Below are 17,590 nucleotides of genomic sequence, written 5' to 3'. Positions count from 1 at the left end.
CTTATTGACCTTATTTGGTCATCCATGTCCTCCAACATTTGTCTTGAAGCTTCAACTCTTAGGGTTGGATCAGAAAAGTTTAGGGGACTTCGACAATCATGACCATACAATGCCTGGAAAGGGGTCATTTGAATGCTCTGCTGGTAAGAAGCATTGTAGGCAAATTCTACTAACGGCAAGTATTGAATCCACCTCTTCGGCTCTCGACAACAGTAAGCCCTAAGCATATCCTCAATGATTTGATTCACTCGCTCTGTTTGTCCATCCATTTGGGGATGGTAGGCAGTGCTAAAATAGAGTTGAGTCCCAATAGCTTCAAAGATAGCTCTCCAGAAGTGTGAAGTGAAGAGAGAATCTCGATCGCTAATGATTCTTCTAGGTAACCCATGTAGCTTGAATATCTCCTTGATAAACAATCTTGCAATGTCGGAGGCTTTATAGTTTGTCTTTACTGGAATCAGGTGTGCAACCTTAGTAAGCATGTCCACTACAACCATAATGGAATTGTATCCTCCTTACACTTGGGGTAAGCCCACAACAAAATCCATACTGATGGATTCCCATTTCATTTGGGGAATGTCAAGTGGTTGCAATTTTCCTGGCATCATGACATGTTCAGCCTTGATACGTTGGCAAGACAAACATTCAGTGACATATTTGAGAACGTCACCTTTGAGCCTCTCCCAATGGTAGCTCTTCCTAACTGCATTAAGAGTTTTTGCATAGCCAGGATGTCCTGCGAAAGGGGAATCATGAGCTTCCCATAATATCTTCTGCTTAAGTGACTGGCTTGTTGGTATACACAGCCTTGTTCTGTAGTAGACAAGTCCATTATCAATGGAAAATTCCTGATACTTGGCCTGTAACTTTAGATTCTGATCCTTGGTAGATATTTCTTTTATCATTGTTTGGTAGGCCAAATCATGGCATGCTTCCTCTCTAGCTAGTTCGAGTATAGGGTTGCTTGGCATAGATACCTTTGTAGCCAGAGATCTGGCCGTTGATGGATTTTGTAAGATTAGGGAATTTAGGAATGCCTTGCAACTGAGTGCATCGGCAACTACATTCTCTTTCCCTGGTCGGTACTTGATTTCAAAATCATACTCCTCCAGTACTTCAATCCACCACCGTTGCCTCATGTTGAGCTCGTTTTGGGTAAAAATCCATTTGAGACTCTTATGATCGGTTACTAGAGTAAACTTGTTACCCAATAGGTAGTGTCTCCAAAGCTTTAAAGCATGGATGACAGCTAATAATTCCAGATCATGCGTGGCATAATTCTTTTCATGACTCTTCAATTTCCTTGAAGAGTATGCTACTGGATGACCTTCCTGCATAAGTACACACCCCAAAGCAAGAATGCTGGCATCAGTTACTACCTCGAACTCCTTATTGAGGTCAGGAAGTTTTAGAATAGGTGCTGATACCAAACATTTCTTCAATTGGTCGAAGCTATTTTGTTCGGGAGTTGACCATGTAATAGAAGTCTGCTTCTTTAGTAAGTCTGTAAGAGGTGCTGCAATCAAAGCATAGTTTTTGATAAAGACCCTATACCATCCTGTCAAGCCAAGGAAGCTATGTATTTCTTTAATGGATATTGGTATTGGCCATTCAAGCACATCCCTGACTTTGGCTGGGTCTACTGATATTCCTTCTGATGATACTATGAATCCTAGATATTCAATCTGACGCTTGAAGAATGCACACTTCTTCATTTTAGCATACAGCTTATGAGACCTCATTGTCTCAAGAACAATCCGTAGTTGAGGTTCATGATCTTCTTCCTGTTTAGAATAGACTAAAGTGTCATCGAAGAAGACAAGCACGAAATCATCAAGATATGGTCTAAAAATATCCTGCATTAATCTATTGAAGGTGGCAGGTGCATTTGTAAGCCCGAATGACATAACCAAGAACTCAAAGTGTCCATATCTTGTATTGAAGGCCGTTTTTGGAATATCTTCTTCCTTGATCCTTATTTGATAGTAACCTGATCTGAGATCAATTTTGGAGAAGATCTTTGCACCTTGAAGGCAATCCAGAAGTTCATCTATTCTAGGAATAGGATACTTGTTCTTGACTGTTGATTGATTCAAACCACGGTAATCAATACATAGTCGAAGTGTCCCATCTTTCTTTTTCTGGAATAGTACTGGAGCTCCCCATGGTGAGTTGCTAGGCCGGATGTAACCCTGATCTAATAGTTGCTTGAGTTGTTCCTTCAACTCAATAGCTTCTGGTATGGACATTCTATAAGGTCTCTTTGCAATTGGCGCAGCTCCAGGCACTAGCCTTATTTCATGATCAACTTCTCTTGGAGGCGGAAGTTCAGTCAATTCCTCAGGGAATACGTCAGCGTATTCCTTTAGCCAAGAGGGTCCCTCATGAGACTCTTGCTTTTGATCTAACTTGTTGAGTTTGATCAGGTAAACAGGTAATCCTTTTCTAACTCCTTTTATGATCCGCGATACTTTGGCTAACTGGATTCTTGGCACTCCTGCCTCACCTTGAGTTGTAACAAACTCCCTTTCAGAGTTTCGAAAGGAAACTTGACCCTTTCCACAGTGGATGTGGGTGTCATTAGGCTTAAGCCAATCCATCCCGAGTAGACACTCATGGATACCTAAATTCATGACTCTGAACTTGACTGAGGTTTTCTTTCCTCCCAGAAAGAATTCTTCCTTAGCAGTTTGCCTGGTACAAGTTACCTCACGACCGTTTGCCAATTCCACAAGTAAGGTAGGTGCTTCTACTGTGGCTATTCCTAATCTTTTTGCACATGCTGGTGAGATAAAGGAATGTGTACTGCCACAATCAATCAAGGTTTTGAAACCTTTACCTTGATAGTCCGACGGTGTTTGAATCACCGAGAACTGACGATTCGGCCCCTTCTTGTGTAAAGCGGCATGGACTGTCGCTCTTTCAAATTCTGCCTCCATAGTCGGATCTTCCTCTTCTTTTGCTTCGCATCTTTGCCTATTGGTAATGCAGGCAGTTCTTCCTCTTCCACGGGTGGTGGCTCCTTGACCGCGGCCTACACCTTGACGATGTCCCTCGCTGAGCTTGTGACATTGCCTTTTGAAGTGACCGAGTTCGTTGCAGTGGAAACATCGGAGGTTTCGGCCATTACTTTGAGTAGGAACAAAGTTTTTGACGTTATTTGTCCTTGCTTTCTTCCTTTGTCCCTGATTGTGACCTTGGACTCTCTTCACTTAGGGTCTGAATGTTCCTCTGTTCGGGTCGCTATAGGACCAATTTTTGTTACCCCTTGGTCTAGCTTGCACTTCCTGAATTATAGGTGCCGCTCGAATGAGTGCATCCTGAAGATCTGACAGACACATAGATTCAAGACGGGTATTTACGGGTGGATTTAAGCCCGCGCAAAATTTGGACACCTGCTGCGTCATGTCCATCTGTGGTGCATACTTTAAGAGTGAGACAAATTTAGAGTAGTATGCGTCAAGGGTGAGTCCTAGCTGTTTTAGCTCGTAGAATTCATTCATTTTTTGTGTATGATATGCAGGTGGCAAATATCTCCCCTGCACGGCTTTCTTTAACTTCTCCCAGGTGACGGACCCCTCTGAAGTCCCTTGATCCCTGCACCATTGTTTCCACCATAGTCTAGCTTTGCCGGTGAGTTTTAATTTGGCGAGCATGGCCTGATTGGTAGGCGCAGTACCAGCTACTTTAAAGTAATCCTCCATAGATTCAATCCAAATTTCAGCATTAGACTGGACGAATCTACCTTTCCCGTCAAACTCGGGTGGCTTTATCTGCTTGAGGAGGAACTTCTTCTCTTGGATCACAGCAGTACTTGATGTAGGGGGCGAATTTGGAACCTGTACCTAGGGTTGTGCCTAGATAAAAGTTTTCTTAACGTTATTACATGATAATTGACGTTAGCTTATCTTTAGATCAGCTATCTCGTAAATCATGAAGCTACTTAACTTTTTAACAACTCTGATGCACAGTCGGATATTGATAAATGAAGTCCTTATTTATATTTACATGGGTGTAGCCTTATATAACATCTCGTGTGATGATAATCCAATCATTATATTCAGTTTGGGGAGAACAACATTGTATTACATTTGTCTACAGAAACTGTGTAATAGTAGGGTTTTGGGTCATGGATCTTTAGAATTGATAATTCATTGGAAGTTCAGGATATCCTTTCCGCTGGAATCCATACTTCTCATGGCGGCCCAACACCTTAATCCTGTCGGCTGGGATTACATGGGTTACTTCCTCATATACATATGAGTTCAATTCAACCCTCTGACCTTGAATATGCAAAGTCGAATTTACGTGAGCTTCCACAAAAATGAACAGCTTCATGACTTTCAAGTCTTCCAACCACTTGATCCTTTTCAGGTTGGTTTGTAGATAAGCGAACCGGTGGGCAGCTATGTAGTAGATTCCTAAAGACCCAGTCCATCTTCGTTCTATATATAAAGGTGATGGATTATAAATCTGCTCCAGGATGTTCATCATTCCAACTCTTTGTCTATAATGCGGAGAATGCATTGCAGTCATAAACATGACCCGGAACACCAAAAACTTGTTCCACGCTTTATAGTTATGCAAGACAGTATTGAAGATGAGGAAATGTTTGGACAGCAACAATTTCTTTACTTCATTTTATTGAGATCTCATAAAAACAATTCCGTTGTTGGTCGGCTCTAATACCAACTGTAACGTGTCCACTAGAATCATCCAGGACACGTCTTAGCAGTCCATCGGAAAGGATGTCTAGAAAACTCCGCCCGGCACTCCCATGGAATGTTACGGGTTTTGTAATCTAGGTCTTCCCGTGTCTGCCACGTAGCGGAAGTATCCTGGCCGTTCCCACTTAGGATCGACCGGAATTTGGGTTTTCCTGTTTGGTCATTAGCTAACAGCAACTAGCGTCAGACCCAAGCGAACTACTTTACGCAGAAACGCCAGGTCCGAAGCGGATTCACGCTGCACTTGGTTCAAGGAGAATGGGAAACGAGAGGGATGCAAAACTCAACCTCTCTACCAATAGGCATAGTCCCATTCCGTAAATCGGGTAAGACGTAACTCTAGGTCACCGCTCTCATTATTCGTTTTGATAATGATGATCATCCCGCTGTTCTTCGAGATTTTTGAGAAAAGTTCCCGGCTAACCGGGACCACCCATCCGTAGGACGGACCCATGGTCCATCCTCCGCACTTTCCTCAGTTTGTTTTAGTTATGTAATTATCTAACACATTAATTTGACATATACCAATCAGCTTCTTTAATTAACCCTGTTAAGCACTGGTTCCTTCACGTAATCTTATCACGTGACATAGAAAAACAATATCAAACAACTTCTTTATTATCATTTCATCATTTTATCTTTGAAATACAAGGAGTTCCACTCGTAGGCTTGTCCATAATCCGCCCGAAGGCTATCCAGTAATCCGCCAGGGATCACTATTCCAAGCTTCTGCCCGTAGACTAGTATGCGGGCCTCGAGATCCAATCCCGATTCACGTTGGCCTCTTGTGCAAGACGTGGAAGGCGAGGGATTTACAGCCAGAGCCCCCCCTGGCACCCAAGCGTCCTCCTGCTCCAAGTAGAGCTCAACGGAAAGACCTCTCACGGCGGGTTCGGTCCACGTTCCCGGCGCGGTCAACAACCCCCTTGGTTAGGGTCACGCAGGTAGTCGGGGGTAACTGAAGCTGCCTCTCCCTTCAGGCCTTCAACCTGAAGCATTAGATATCATTTCATCCTTTAGTTCTTTGAGCAAACAGTGCAAACAGTGCTTTCTAAGCTGTTACAAGCACAATCAATTCCAGTGGTCATTTATTTGGCAACTGTCAAGGAGTGAATCCTTCTTTCCGAATGCATCCAGCGTTCGATCTGGGATTAATTGCGACTTGGCAAGATTCCCAAGGGTTTATTTGTTCACCCTTTTGTCCTTGGTTTAGGGCCATACCCTGTTAACCCACTTAACCAATACCTTAGGTTTTATTAACAGTAAATCCTGGCAACCATGTCGCTTTAATTTATTGATTGATCATTTGCTTTCAAGAAAATACCTAACTTCCCTTTACTTGGCAATCTTTCCCCAAGATAGGTGATGTAACAGGATGACTACTCATTCTCTTGCAAGTTAAACTTGCGCAAGAACTTACCAACCTTATTTCAAGAAATGGCAAAACTCTCTTGTGAACAAACAACAAGTCTATGCAACGTTGCAACTTATTGCACAAGTGTCGCATCTATTCCATGGGATCATTTCACCCATTGAACGGCGTTTTCTGGTATCGGAATTATCTTCAGACGAGAAGCAGGGTTTAGGGTGTCTTTTTACCCAACCCATTCCTAATTACACTAGATCGACAACGTTTGGTCCTAGGGGTTCCAACTCAATTCGAGTTTCATCATTTGAACGAGTGATCCTTAGGGTAGAAACCCTAGATCGTTTCTTGCAAGCCCGTCCAATTGACTCAACATTTCGTGAATGTGGGTATGATCTTTGGGTTTGAGGGTTTTGACTTGGCAACAAGTGTAAAACTAGGTCGAATCCTTAACTCGCTAAACCCTAGTTAGCACTTGGGATATTTATCATATCGACTGAATCATGCCTATATGAATCCCTTGTGGGTTAGGTGATTTAGACAATTCAATATACTTGTCTTGCGACAAGGATGAACCTTTCCTAGAGATAATAAAGGAGAGAAATAGTTGCAACTACCACAATACATGTAAACATGCGATTCATTGCTTCTACGCATCACATAGTTCACAATAACTCTATCTTTCCTTGGTAAAGTAAAAATACATGATAATCTGGATACTAACTTTCCTAGGACCTACTAGGACTTACATCAAATAATCATGCCTACTACCTTGTTATCTACACTTTAGAATCTCATGCTTTGTTAAACCATGCAACCTTTCCTAAATACGGCTCCTGATGAATGAAATTTTTGCATGACGACTATGCAACACGCAACTTTCTCCTAGCTACAATGAAGTTAATGAAGTTCATACAAAACTAAAGCTAGTGTTAACTTTTTCCATTTTACATGCCACTTGCAAGTCCATAAGATTAATTTCGTGCTCTTCTATTTCTTTTCGGATAACATCTTATGGGTGTTAACTTTTCCTCATGACTCCTTACAAGGAAGATGTTGCCTAAAAAAATGCAACATACGCTTAATCTTTCCATGTCTAGTCAACGGTGCACTTTAACAATTCCAACCTTATAATGATAGGCAACAGGTGTTCTAGGCTCTTCACTTTGAAAAGCACGACAAGGCAACATATTATTAAGGTCGTAAGATGGATAGACAATTTGCGTTTATAGCATTGAAAATACCAATTTTTCCCAATTTCATTTAACTAGGCTAGGTGAATTTGAACATGCACGGGTGCTTCCTAATCCATGAAGTTATCATGCTTAATGCATTACTTTTGTATGGAATCACAATAGTAAAAACCTGGTTTTGTGGACTCGGGGAGATGTCCACGTGAATGCTAGGAGAAGAACCTCCTGCAGGCACGCCTTGCGACTTCTTGGGGGCCATCGTAGGCGTGATCATAGACTCCGCGGATTACCCTCGCTTCTACGCTTTCTCCAAACAGCCTTGAGATGTGCCTTCTCCCTTGTACGCAGGAGATTACTTCACCGAAGATCGGATCTTTGAAGACCCGGGAGGTTGTGGGATTGGGGCTTATGGGAAGGCTTGTGGGAAGGAACTTTATGAGCCCGGTTTAAAAAAACCGGGAAGGCACGCAGGAACAAGGCCCAAAGGCCTTATCCTTTAGAAGCTTCTTAGAGAAGCTTCTAGGATGCTTCTGAATTTGAGCAGGCCCGACGTGGAAGAAAGGAGGCCAATGATTGGGGAAGGAAATTTTTGACGATGAAGGGAGTATTGATCGATGGCGATGGTGGCGGGAGTGTGTGCAACAACCGGCGCAGCAGGGCGGCTTGTAGCTCAGTGATGGATTTGGATGTGGCGGTGGTCACAGTGCCTCTCCCTCACTCCATTTGTCTTAGACTCCCAACGTGGCAACCTTCTCCTCCAACAGCATGGTCTCCTCCCTCCTCCAATCCCACCAGCTCGACAGCCTCCCTTCGTCTGTCCAATCCCTTCACGGAGCCTTCTCCTCTTCTCTCAGCATGGCAATGGCAGCAGCCGTTTCCCTCCCCACCTCAACACCTTAGAGGGTGTATGTATAGGACAAGGGGGGGGGGGGGGGGGGGGGGGGGGGGGGAGAGGAGAGCTCCACCACGTGGCCACTGCATGGCTTCCCCCCTCCTCATGCAGCCCACAACTCCACCAAGCCCATCCCCCCACACTCCCTCTCCTCCAGCCGTGCATCGGCTGGGGGAAAGGGATAAATATAAAAAAAAATTGCTTTAATAATATCCATTTTGCCCCTCCCAAGAGGGTGTTTATGTGTGAATTGCGGATTTGAACCCTCGGGCTTGCTTTGCCAATGCGGAGGTCTCGATTTCTCACGTGCAGGTTACAGATTACACTGCCGGTAATTCCAATATGAAAGATAACCTTTGCACGAGGTTTACGCAGTGTGCGGGGAATCAATATTCACGAGTGGGAATATTACATTATGCCTAGGGTGCATATGATTTTCCTTTGCTTGCAATTCATTCACCCAAATGAGATATGATTTAGTACTCTTGCGTAATGCACGTTTTGCTTGAGTATGCGAAAGCAGTGGAAAAACATTAGATGCATGCATACCATATAATGTAATAGATTTTCCTTGAAAATTAATATTCATTGTGTGTGTGGAATAATCTATATCTGGATTATGCTGGTGTCACCAAGGCATTCCTAAAATAATGTCACTCGACTGTAATGGAACAACTAAGAAATTTCTTCTTTCAGTGTATGAACCAATTTGAATCTCTAGATCTTGGACTTCCTGTGTACCATTATACCTAGTGCCTAAAAATGCAGCTTTTATGCGATAATGCGTAGGTACAGTCTATAATTTCAATTCCTTTACCAATTTTGCTGAAATAAAGTCATGAGTACTACCGTCATCATGCAAGATAGTCTTTTCCTTTCCATGCACCAAACATTTCATAGTCAATAATGAATGTGGAGTAGGCATACCTGGTAAAGTATCGGAAATAGTAGTAGTGTCATCCTCATCTTCAGTGAAATCAGGCATATCCTCATGTTCGTCTTCGTCCATGGCTCCAAGATAGTTGATATGTGCTGGTGGCTTCTTTGAATGACAATTTGCTGCGAGATGTCCGGGCTGGTGACATTTATAGCATACTATTGGCTTGGCTTTGGTTACATTATTTGCAATGGCTGGAAGTCTAGGTACATTTGGATTTGCTTGTGGAATAGGTTTAGGATTTGGATTGACATTGGATGGTAATGCAGGTGGTTTAGCCCAATTCTTGCGGAAAGATGGTGAAGAGAAACGACCTGGATTAAACCTTCTAAAATTGGAATTGAATTGTTTAGATCCATAATTACCATTGGCTTGGAATTGCTGTGGTCGTCTGTCTCTACCGCGTAACTTATCTTCAGTGTTGTGAGCTAGTGAGATGGCATCTTCAAGAGTAGCAGGCTTGAACATGTTCACTTCAGCGTAGTAATGCCCAAGAAGTCCAGACATATACTTCCGCTTATGTGTCGTCTCTGGTACGTCTTCAAGCATGCGTAGCTGTAGGAGTGCATTCCAAAAACGCTCTGTATACTGAGGAATAGGCTCACGATCCCGTTGTTGAAGTAGATCCCATTGCTTGATAGCCTTTTCATGAAATTGCGGTGGAAGGAAATTCTGCATGAACTTCTTCTTGAAATCTTCCCAAGTAGCAGGACATTCTATGCTCTTGCGTACTACAGTCCACCAAAGTGATGCTCTGTCTACCAAATGATTAGTAACACACTTGATTTTATCTTTTTCTGGATAGGTTTCCTCATGGAAATAGTCATCAAACTGGCTAATGAATGATAAAACAGTCTTTCCTTCTCGTATGCCATTGAAAGTGCGAAATTTGAAACTTCGTTTACTTATCTTTGATTCCTTGTGAATGGTTTGAGCTTCAAGAGTGGCGTTGATGCCAGGAGGCATATTCCACGGTGGATTCCGTGAGGTTTTACAGTGGATTCTGTAAACTTAGATGACCGGGGCTCATACACAAAGTGGATTCTTTATGCGAGAAGTTGATGGGGACGCCTGTCCTTTTCGGGCGTTTCATTAATTTAGTGTGTACATGGGTGATTCCATAGCGGGTGATTCCGCAAAATGCATATTAAATTAATAAACGTTTATGAGTTTAGAGTGCGCACTCGTAATAAATTAAGGTTAGGATTTATTTCTAACCAGTTGATTTATTTATGTAGTTGAAGACTGCTAGATATTCACTTTTGTCGGTTTAATTGTATTATTTTACTAACGATTGTGAATGCTTCAGTTGATGTGTAGAGATAGCAGCAGTGGCGGAGGAAAGCATTGGAGTTTAGCGGGTATTCGACCTTTGGACTATATTTTGATAGGCGCCACGCCTATATTTTGTTATGTTTATTGAGACATTGATTATTGATTATTATTTTGTATGCGCCTATGGACACGGATATGTTATTTCTATTTGGACATTGAGATTGGGCGTGCCAGACTCTATGGGCACCGTCCATTAGCTTTATTTTCCTATTTTTGTAGAAAGCAAACTCAAAAGCTAAAAGCTTGTCATATTTTTGTAAATTGGGCTATTATTGAGCATGAAGATTTGAAATATACATAAAATACATGCTTTGTGAAGTGCTCACACAAGGCATGGGGGAGATTGAACCCAATTTGTCTCTTGCCTCTTGTCGTGCATGCTTTTACATGGCTTTTTGTGCAAAAAGGTAGAGTTCATTGTTCTTGGGGACCTTCAGGGATTCACCACGTGAGCTATCTGCGACCGATCTGCGCACCAGTGGTATCAGTGCAGAGCAGAGATCAAGAGCTTCCAATCGCTGCCAATCTCGGGCGAAGGTGGAGCTCCAGGAACAAACGGGCTCTACAGTCAATCTCATCGCGAACCATCGATACAGGCAGACTTCTGGCGATCAAGAACCCCTGTTTCCACTGTCAGATCGTGAAGGACCAGGCTCTGCAGGCGGAGGACCACTCCTACATCCTCACATACAAGTCGTCAACAAACTGTGAGAAAAAAACTCTTAATCTTCTTAACCAAAAGCTTAATCTTAAGCTTCTAAGCCTTAAAGAAGCTTAAGAAGCTTCATAATTCGAAATCGTGGCCTCAGGAGATCTTTCCGAAAATTCCGCGTGATCAAAAACGGCCCCCCCACAAAAATTTGACGCCGCCAGCTAGTCCTCCAATAAGCTTATTAAAGCTTAAGCTTAATTACTTAAGCTTAAGTTATTAAGCTCTCTGCAAGTCTGATAAGCCAGACAAGTCGGCAAACTCCAGGTCCCGCACTTCTGAAATCAAGTACAGCAAGTCAATTGAAATCAAGTTCTGCAAGTTCTGCAAGTCGGCCTAAGTTCAGCAATTCAACAACTCTGCAAATCAGAACTGACTAGTGCTTAAAACTCATAGTAGACTTGTTCGTATGCAAAAACTCTGAACTGGAAAGTTGTTCACAGCAAGCTGTTCTACCTATCTATAAGTTCGTTGAAGTACTTTCAGCAAACGAAGACAGAAATATTGCAGAATTTCTGAAAATTGAAGAAGAAATACCCAAAAATACATAGCCTTGTAACCCCAAATTTGAGCTACGCTCATCCCGCTAACCTGATTTTGAGTGAGAAAGGTTTATTGAGTTTTACAGGATGACGACCCCACATATGGATGATCCTATGGCTGAAGACGACCTACCTGAGCCTACCATGGAACAATAGTTGGATCTAATCATGCTGCAATTGGAAGAAGAGCGAAGAGCTAGGCAAGCATTGCAAGCGCAATTGACAAAACTACAAAGAGCATCCACCGATAAAGAAGAACCTCAAGCTGAAGATTTGATTCGACGTACCATTGACGCCACTCTTGAAGCACAAACCATTCGCAAGGAATTCAAGATAAGTAAACCAAGTTTCAAATTTCGCACTTTCAATGGCATACGAGAAGGAAAGACTCTTTTATCATTCATTAGCCAGTTTGATGACTATTTCCATGAGGAAACTTATCCCGAAAAAGATAAAATCAAGTGTGTTACTAATCATTTGATAGACAGAGCATCACTATGGTGGACTGTAGTCTGCAAGAGCATAGAATGTCCTGCTACTTGGGAAGATTTCAAGAAGAAGTTCATGCAGAATTTCCTTCCACCGCAATTTCATGAGAAGGCTATCAAGCAATGGGATTTACTTCAACAGCGAGATTGTGAGCCTATTCCACAGTATACAGAGCATTTTTGGAATGCACTCCTACAGCTACGCATGCTTGAAGACGTACCAGAGACGACACATAAGCGGAAGTATATGTCTAGACTTCTTGGACATTACTACGCTGAAGTGAACATGTTCAAGCCTGCTACCCTTGAAGACGCCATCTCCTTAGCTCACGACACTGAAGATAAGTTACGCGGAAGAGACAGACGACCACAGCAATTCCAAGCCAACGGTAATTATGGATCTAAACAATTCAATTCCAATTTTAGAAGGTTTAATCCATGTCGTTTCTCATCATCATCTTTCCGCAAGAATTGGCCTAAACCACCTGCATTACCATCCAATGTCAATCCAAATTCTAAGCCTATTCCACAAGCAAATCCAAATGTACCCAGACTTCCAGCCATTGCAAATAATGTAACCAAAGCCAAGCCAATAGTATGCTACAAGTGTCACCAGCCAGGGCATCTCGCAGCAAATTGTCATTCAAAAAAGCCACCAGCACATATCAACTACCTTGGAGCCATGGACGAAGACGAGCATGAGGATATGCCGGATTTCACTGAAGATGAGGATGATCCTATTACTACTTCCGACACTATACCAGGTATGCCTACCCCACATTCATTGTTGACTATGAAATGTATGGTGCATGGAAAAGAAAGAACTATATTGCATGATGACGGTAGTACTCATGACTTTATTTCAGCAAAATTGGTAAAGGAATTGAAATTGCATATTGTACCTACGCATTATCGCATAAAAGCTGCATTTTTAGGCACTAGGTACAATGGCACACAAGAAGTACAAGATTTAGAAATTCAAATTGGTACATACATTGAAAGAAGAAATTTCTTAGTTGTCCCATTACAGTCAAGCGACATTATTTTAGGAATGCCATGGAGACACCAGCATAATCCAAATATAGATTATTCCGCGCACACAATGAATATTAATTTTCAAGGAAAATCTATTACATTATATGGTATGCATGCATCTCATATTTTTCCACTGCTTTCGCATACTCAAGCAAAACGTGCACTACGCAAGAATACTAAATCATATCTCATTTGGGTGAATGAATTGCACGCAAAGGAAAATCATATGCATCCTAGGCATAAGGAATTTCTTGCATATTTTAAGGACTGTTTTGCAGAAGACCTACCACCAGGTTTACCACCATCACGTCCAGAAGACCATAAGATTGATTTAATTCCTGGCACACAACCACCTTGCAAAGCACCATATAGGCACAATCAAATAGAGCAAAAAGAAATCCAGAGTCAAGTTGAAGAATTACTAAATAGAGACTTAATTCGACCTAGCAGTTCCCCATTCGGTGCACCTGTACTCCTAGTCAAGAAAAAGAATAATACTTATCGTATGTGTATTGACTACCGAGCATTAAATAAGATCACTGTAAAGAATAGGTATCCTATACCTAGAGTTGATGACCTTATGGACAAACTGCAAGGATCTTCTATATTTAGTAAAATTGACCTTAAGTCTGGATATCATCAGGTGAGGCTAGATAGATCCGACATATTTAAGACTGCATTCAGGACACAGTTTGGCCATTACGAATTCTTGGTCATGCCATTCGGATTAACTAATGCACCTGCTACTTTCAGTAGAATGATGAACCGTATCTTCCTGAAATATCAGTATTGTGTGATTGTTTTCTTTGATGATATTTTGGTGTTCAGTCAAAGTGAAAAAAAGCATTATGAGCATTTATCATTAATTTTTCAATTACTGAAAGAAAATCAATTGTTTGCAAATCCTGACAAGAGTGAATTCTTTAAGACAGAAATAGAATATTTAGGACATATTGTATCAAAAGAAGGAATTAAAGTTGATCCTAAGAAAATTGATGCAATATTGCATTGGCCTGTTCCTAAAAATGTACATGAATTACGCTCATTCCTTGGTCTTGCTAGTTTCTATAGGAAGTTTGTACGTAATTTTTCATTACTTGCTTTACCATGAACAAAACTTCTTAAGAAAGGAATTGTTTATCAATGGACTGAAACTCAGCAGAAATCCTTTGATTTACTGAAATGTGCATTAACTAATGCCCCTGTTCTACAATTGCCTGACTTTAATAGACCATTCTTTCTAGTTGTGACCGATGCTAGCGGATCAAGAATAGGAGCCGTACTAATGCAAGACAACCATCCAATAGCATATTCTAGTTCTAAGCTGAAACCCTCTGAGCTCAAATATTCCACTTATGACAAAGAACTATTAGCAATTGTACAAGCATTAAAACAATGGAAGCATTATTTAATGGGTTCAGAATTCATGATAAAGACCGACCAGCAAAGCATTAGACATCTATCTAGCCAACCCCAAATTTCTGACCGTCATATCAAATGGGTTTCCTTCATTCAAAGTTTTCATCCTATCATTCAATACCAACCTGAAAAAGAAAATGTAGTTGCTGATGCATTGAGTAGAAGACCTGCAATTCATAATATTTCTATAATATCTTTTGATTCTTTGATTGCTATGAAAGATACATATCACCAGGATATTACTTTTCATTCTGATTGGAAAAAATTAGTTTAAAATAATTTCATTCCTGTTGATTCATTGTCATATAATGATGGATTTATGTTCTTTGAAAAGAGACTGTGTGTTACTATTTCATTCCGATCTTTTGTTTTGAATGAAATTCATTGTCCCCCATATCAAGGTCATAGAGGTATCATTTCTACATTACGCATGTTAACTAAAGATTTTTATTGGCCGCATATGGATGCAGATGTATCTAATTTCGTTTCTGAATGTTTGATTTGTCAAAGAATAAAGAGACGTCATGGTAAACAGTATGGATTATTAATGCCTTTGTCTATTCCATCTAAACCTTGGGAACATATTTCTATGGATTTCATTACTGGTTTACCAAATACTAAATCTAACCATGACATGATTTGGACAATGGTAGATAGATTTAGTAAGCAAGCATATTTCATTGCATGTAAGAAAACTTTAACAGCATCACAAGCAGCACACTTATTTTTTAAAACTGTTTTTACTAACCATGGATTGCCAAAAGTGATTATTTCAGATCGAGATTCTAGATTTTGTAATAATTTTTGGATTACACTGTTTGCAAATCTAGGCACAAAGATTGATTTCTCATCTGCATTTCATCCAGAAACAAATGGACAAACAGAAGCCACAAATAGCACCATTCTAGATCTTTTACGTGCATATACTATCTCTAAACCTCAAACATGGGATACTCATTTGCATTTATTACAGTTTGCATATAACAATACACCGCACACATCTACAAAGAAAGCACCTTTTGAAGTCATTTATCGATATAGATTGTCTACACCTGTTGCATCTTTGTCTAATAGAATTCAGAGTGCTGATGATATTGCTATTATGCATAACAATATTTTTGATGAGGTTAAGGATATGATTGCTAAAGCCCAACAATCATATACCAAACAAGCCAACAAGAAAAGACAAGCCATGAATTTCAAAGTTGATGATTATGTTTGGCTTAGAATAGAAAAGCGTAGACTGCAAAGTGTAGATAGACATCCAGTTGTCAAATTAGCTCCTAGATTTTATGGACCATTTAGAATCATTCATAAGATTAATGACAATGCATTCAAGTTAGAATTACCATCTCATTGGAAAATTCATAATACATTTCACACTAGTTTATTGAGACCATTTAGAGGCCAATTACCTATCCACCCTGTTTATGAAAACCCACCTTTATTAGAGGAAGAGATTGAAATACTTGAACCAGAAGCCATCATAGACACTGACTACATGACCACTAGAACTGGCCGAAGATATTCTAGATATTTAGTCAAATTTAAGAACCATCCTGTAGAGGAAGCACAATGGATGCACACTAGAGACTTAAATGCTTTCCCCACTTTGTTAGCTCCACATTGAGCTAATAGCAATTGAGGTCAATTGCTATCCCACCCCGGGGGTATGATGCCAGGAGGCATATTCCACGGTGGATTCCATGAGGTTTTACGGTATATTCCGTAAACTTAGATGACTGGGGCTCATACACAAAGAGGATTCTTTGTGCGAGAAGTTGATGGGGACGCCTGTCCTTTTCGGGCGTTTCATTAATTTAGTGTGTACATGGGTGATTCCATAGCAGGTGATTCCGCAAAATGCATATTAAATTAATAAACGTTTATGAGTTTAGAGTGCGCACTCGTAATAAATTAAGGTTAGGATTTATTTCTAACCAGTTGATTTATTTATGTAGCTGAAGACTGCTAGGTATTTACTTTTTTCGGTTTAATTGTATTCTTTTACTAACGATTGTGAATGCTTCAGTTGATGTGTAGAGATAGCAGCAGTGGCGGAGGAAAGCATTGGAGTTTAGCGGGTATTCAACCTTTGGACTATATTTTGATAGGCGCCACGCATATATTTTGTTATGTTTATTGAGACATTGATTATTGATTATTATTTTGTATGCGTCTATGGGCACGGATATGTTATTTCTATTTGGACATTGAGATTGGGCGTGCCAGACTCTATGGGCACCGTCCATTAGCTTTATTTTCCTATTTTTGTAGAAAGCAAACTCAAAAGCTAAAAGCTTGTCATATTTTTGTAAATTGGGCTATTATTGAGCATGAAGATTGGAAATATACATAAAATACATGCTTTGTGAAGCGTTCACACAAGGCATGGGGGAGATTGAATCCAATTTGTCTCTTGCCTCTTGTCATGCATGCTTTTACATGGTTTTTTGTGCAAAAAGGTAGAGTTCATTGTTCTTGGGGACCTTCAGGGATTCACCACGTGAGCTATCTGCGACCGATCTGCGCACCAGGCGTTGATGGTACGTTGAATCAAATCTTCAACTTGAGGTTCTTCTTTGTCGGTAGACGCTCTTTGTAATTTTGTTAATTGCGCTTGCAATGCTTGCCTAGCCCTTTGTTCTTCTTCCAATTGCAGTATGATTAGATCTAGCTTTTGTTCCATGGTAGGCTTAGGTAGGTCGTCTTCAGCCATAGGATCATCCATATGTGGTTCCGTCATCCTCTAAAACTCAAAAGACCTTTCTCACTCAAAATCAGGTTAGCGAGATGAGCGTAGCTCAAATTCGGGGTTACAAGGCTATGTGTTTTTGGGTATTTTTTTCTCAATTTTTAGAAAATTTGCCATATTTTCTTCTTCGTATACTGAAAATACTTCAGCGGACCTGCGGATAGGTAGAATACTTTGCCACGAACAACTTTG

The sequence above is a fragment of the Lygodium microphyllum genome, chromosome 2 (assembly GCF_053477565.2).
Source record: "Lygodium microphyllum isolate KBCC chromosome 2, Lygodium_microphyllum_v1.1.10, whole genome shotgun sequence".
NCBI lineage: Eukaryota > Viridiplantae > Streptophyta > Polypodiopsida > Schizaeales > Lygodiaceae > Lygodium > Lygodium microphyllum.
Note: the sequence above shows the minus strand (reverse complement) of the source record.